The sequence below is a fragment of the Sapajus apella genome, unplaced genomic scaffold, assembly GCF_009761245.1.
Source record: "Sapajus apella isolate SASKATOON/1434 unplaced genomic scaffold, GSC_monkey_1.0 scaffold43, whole genome shotgun sequence".
In the NCBI taxonomy this organism is placed as follows: Eukaryota; Metazoa; Chordata; class Mammalia; order Primates; family Cebidae; genus Sapajus; species Sapajus apella.
In genome coordinates this window covers 7021938-7027137 of record NW_022436983.1, presented here as the reverse complement: position 1 = coordinate 7027137, position 5200 = coordinate 7021938, and the positions used below count along the sequence as shown (strand labels likewise).

Genomic DNA, 5200 nt, shown 5'->3' with positions numbered 1-5200 from the left:
GCTGAGATCACTCCACTGTACTCCAGCCTGGCAACAAGAGCAAAACTCCGCCTCAAAAAAAAAAAAAAGGAATTGGAGAAGTCACAAATCTTGTGGCCTGTAGCCATATGACCCCTGAGCAGTGACGGGTTATAGAAACTACACCCATCAGGTGATCTCTATTTTGTGATCTCAGGCCAGAGTACACCTGAGCTGTAAGGAATTACAGAACTACACAGATCCCTTAGCAGAATTTAGACCCCTCCTCATCATCCTAATCCTATGTCCTTTCCTGGATTTTAAAAAGCCAGTGTTCAGTCCCTGGACAAGGAAGGGGGTAGTTTCAGGAAGGGGCTGTCATTATCCTTGCTTTCAAGTTAAGGTGTTAACTAAAGTCCCACTTTTGTTAGTATGGCCTATGCCCAGCACTAATCAAAGGTAACTTGGAGATCAGAGGCATGATAGACTCAACTATGTCAGGTTTCTCTGATGTCACAGTTATGCAAAGGTGGTCTCACAGGGACTTTGGATCAGGGTGTTTTTCTTTTTTTTCTTTCAGACAGAGTCTCACTTTGTTGCCCAGGCTGGAGTGCAGTGGCACGGTCTTGGCTCACTACAACCTCTGCCTCCTGGGTTCAAGTGATTCTCCTGCCTCAGCCTCCCGGGTAGCTGGGATTACAGACATGCGCCACCATGCCTGAGATTTTGTGAGATTGTCATCATGGAAAAACCTCGTCTCTACTAAAAAGACAAAAATCAGCCAGGCTTGCTTGCACGTGCCTGTAGTTCCAGCTATTTCAGTGGTTGAGGCATGAGACTCACTTAAGCCCTGAAAGGACTGCAGTGAGCCCAGATGGCATCATTGCATTCCAGCCTGGGTGACAAAATGAGATTTTGTCTCAAAAAAAAAGGTTGGGAATGCCTTAAAATGATCTAATTTTATCTGGTTGCTTTGATGTTCTGCAGCTGAACCTCAGTCACACAGACAGCTTAGTACCTTGCTTTTCCATCAGCAACTCAATAACTAAAGGCTTCTGATGTATAAATTGTTTTTTTTTTTTTTTTTTTTTTGAGACGGAGTTTCGCTCTTGTTACCCAGGCTGGAGTGCAATGGCGCGATCTCGGCTCACCGCAACCTCCGCCTCCTGGGTTCAGGCAATTCTCCTGCCTCAGCCTCCTGAGTAGCTGGGATTACAGGCACGCACCACCATGCCCAGCTAATTTTTTGTAGTTTTAGTAGAGACGGGGTTTCACCATGTTGACCAGGATGGTCTCGATCTCTTGACCTCGTGATCCACCCGCCTCGGCCTCCCAAAGTGCTGGGATTACAGGCGTGAGCCACCGCGCCCGGCCTGATGTATAAATTGTTAAAACAGGTTAATCAATTACAGAGGACACCAGAAAGTTTTCATTCAGGTTCTCTTTATTTCTGATGTTTCTTTGTAACCTTTCTTGCAGGGATAACATTTTCATTACTGGGGAACTTAGGGTGTAGCTCTGACTCTGGGTCTCACCCCCTGCTAGCTCCTCTCCCACTGAGCACCTGCCTGACGCAGAGAGATCTGTGCTTCCTTCAAGTTGCAAATGTGGCCTAGGCACGGCAGCTCGGGCCTGTAATCCCAGCCCTTTTGGAGGCCAAGGCAGGAGAATGTCATGCACCCAGCGGTTTGGGACCAGCTGAGGCAACAGAGCGAAATCCTGTGTCCAATTTTTTAATAAAAATTTTAAAATTATTTCAAAAGAAAATTTTTTTTCCAAAGAAAAAACAAAAATAACTTGCATCTGTACACTACATTTTAGTATCCAAGGACCTGGGAGAAAACTGGATTGATCTACCCCGCCAGGTGCACCTTCCCTAGCAGCAAAGATGGACCTCCAGTTCCTCAGATGGCGATGAGCCACAGGAATGACAGGGGGTGGGACCAATGGAGACACTCCTGGGCTGCCTCACTTCCCTCAGTGTCCACATTAGCTCAGCCCGAAGTTGGGCCAAGATCTCCTAATCGACATTAATCCAGGAATCATAACTCTCCCGAGGGGCAAGATACGTCTCTAGGCTTAACTTGCACAGCCCGTGGGTGTGGTGCAGGAGGTGCTTCAGGTCGCCCATAGTCACCCGATTTCCACCAAAGCAGAAGGTGGTGAGCTGGGAGCAGTGGCTCAGGGAAGGCAGGCAGGCAGGCAGAGTTGGGAGTAGTTGATCAGACGGTGCTCCAAGTTGAGCATCTCCAGAGTGGCAGCAACTTTCTGAAACAGAACTTTGAGGGGCTCAAGGCTGACTCCTTACAGATGCACATTGCTGAGATTAGGATGCTTCAGGTACCTGAGGCTTGGGTACTGTGAGAAGCACTTTAAATCCTCTTTCAATAGTTTGCTGCAAGTTAAATCCAAGCCCTCTAAAGGGTTCTGGAGGCAGCTGGGGAGATCAAGAAGTCAGTTCTGGGCAATGGTACCAGGTAGACGAAGGCAGTGGGGCATAAGCTCAAGGGAAAAGCCTGCTTCACCCGAACACAAGTGTGTTGCCATCATCTGATGATGGTCCGCATGCCAGTCACCGTGTGATGAGGACTCTGATCATTCAGGGGCGGTCCCATTTTAGGCTCAGCCCTTTCACCGTTGCTTGTGGGACTGGTTCAAGCCTGCAAAATCTCTAAAGCCTCTTCATGTTTTAGCAGTAAACGTCATCTCTGGGCCAGAGGAACCCAGTGGGAGATGTGCATGAAGAACACTCCTGAGCAAGGTCGAGGGACGTCAGTGGGGCTCCCTGCCAGCAGGGCTCCCTGCCAGCAGGGCTCCCTGCCATGCCCGCATCTGCAAACCACCTACCACTTTTACCATTCTCAAGCCTCCCCCCTCACCCCCATCCCAGAGGCATGCATTTCCCATGTCAATTACTTTCCCTGGAGTTCAAAACCACCTTTTACAGACCGGAAATCAGAGACAGCATCTTTCAGGGTCACGAAGCTGCTGAGGACAGAGTTTCTGCCGTGAAAGGCACAGGTTGGATTTGCTTTCCCACCTCACACACCTTCCTCTGTGTTTCCTGTTTTACGCCATCAACTATAAACACACTTTGTAACAAGAAACTCACACGTGTACCCTCAGTAGAGCTGAAACCCCCACTAACTAGCTTGTACATAATGTCCCTCTCTAGCCTCTACCTCAAGAGACCCCTCTGCCTTTATTGGAGCGGTCCTGAGAGCGCCACTCCAGGACACGGAGCACTGAAGGGGGCAATGTGCTGACATTCTGGTGTCCCCTTCCCTGTTCCATTGCCACTGGATGGCACACAGGACATGTCTTCCAGTGTTTGCTGTCACAAAAACAGGCTGTGCTGTGGTCCGCAGAGAAAGTGCGCTATTCTTTCTCACCTGATCAGCTGTTCCAGGTGCCCGCTGAAGGAGGTGACCTTTCTATTCTAAGCATCTGGAGGTGTTCCAGGCTGAGGAACACAGAGCTGAATTTGGCGACTTAACCGTTCCTGGACGTCACGGTCTGTCGTGTAATCACAGCACCTGTAGAAAACGAGTTTGTGAAGATTCTTCATCTCCCTCCGGTAAGAACGACGTTTTCTTATCAGACGTGGCCAGGACAGGTCTGAAATTTCCAGCTCCTGAATGCTACTCAGGGATATTACCTTCAATGACTTCCTGAGATATTTAATCTGTGTTAGATGATTCGCCAACTTACTACAGCAAAGTGGAATCTCAGGCATTCATCCTGGAGGATTTCCTCCATACAGATGTCTATGACCACCTTCCAGGGCTGGTGCTCTCCTGTCCTTGGACAGTCCTCTGCCGTCTGCCTCTTACTCATGGCCTCTGGGGAGCAGGACAGGGCCCTGGTCCAGAAATTCTCATCCACATCCCCCAAATCCAGCACTCGAAGTTTCCACCTCCTGTGGGTAAAATAAGGGAGGGGTTCAGTATTTAGAAGGACCCATCCCTGCCCTTTGCTTCATTCACATCCCATAAATCAGCTGCTCCTGTCCTCGGTGCTCCCTGTTCTGTGTTTTCTGGATCCCTCTCTCCCTTTCCATTCTGACTGGTCGCCCCTTATTCCCTTTACCTTCCACTGGGAAAAGGCAGGTTTGTTCCTGTTCCCACAGCGGACTCTATGTGGTGAGCAGTCCTTTCCCTGAGGATTTGGGCAATGGCCAAGGCCTCCCTGAGCTTCCTCACCTGCACCAGCAGGAGACTCTGGGCCATTCCTGGGCTACTTCTCCGCCTGACCCTGCTGTTCTTTCCCTGGACACCTGATCCCTGTCTACCAGCCCTCCTGGGTCACCTCACCTGGGGCGAACCTTCTGTGTCAGCAGCATATGAAGCCCCTTCAGCAATGCTTTTAAGGTCTCCACATGTAGGCTCTTTATCGGCAATCCCAGTGGGAAGTGGGTGACGGGCCAGGCCTGCACCATCAGCAGCAGAGTCTGGAAGTGTCTCCTGCTGACGGCCTCCATGAACAATGCGGGGAAGAGCTCCCTGGGCAGCTCCTCCACGGCAGAGATGGCCAAGGCCTGGTCTCTCAGCAGGCTCTGCCCTGCCAGCTCCAGGAGTCTGGGTGGGGCCTGGATGCTCATCCTGATGAATCTTCAAGGAAAACCCTAGAGGACACATCCGGGAGAAGGCGTCACTCTCAGGCCACAGTCACCTTGTCTTCTCCTAGGGCCAGTATCATTGCAGAAAAGTTATCAGTTTACCCCAATTCCACTCTGCATTTGGTGGCCACAAATCTTTATTTCTGCTTCTGCTGCTACCAGGAAGAATGTCCTCAAAACACCAAGGAGGGGTCAAGGAGACACTGGCTCCTTAATTTTCATCCATTGCTCCTCCGAACCCCAGTACCACCTGAAAGTGTCACTGAGGATCCTGAAAGCTCAGCTCCACCTCTTTGAGGAAACATTTCTCGTCACTTACCACCCTAAAGCCATGAGGATGAGTGTCACATGTCCCCAGTCTGCATTCTCAGTTTACACCATAAATATGCTTGGGGAGGACTAAAGGGACTCCCTTAAATCGATGCCATTATTTTTTTATTATGAAAAATTTCAAGCAGAAACTGACCAGGTGATGTGGCTCATGTCTGTAATCCCAGTACTGAGGGAGGCCAAGGCAGGCAGATCACTTGAGGTCAGGAGTTAGAGAACAGCCTGACCTATGTAATGAAACCCTGTCTCTAATAAATATTTCTTTTTTTTTTTTTTTTTTTTTTTTTTTTTTTT

The 5200-nt window shown here is 49.5% G+C and overlaps 1 pseudogene; it reads right to left on the bottom strand.

Annotated features, from left to right (window-relative positions):
* Positions 1-1774: 1774 nt before the first annotated feature.
* On the bottom strand, positions 1775-4558 carry LOC116566641 (annotated as a pseudogene).
* Positions 4559-5200: the final 642 nt, after the last annotated feature.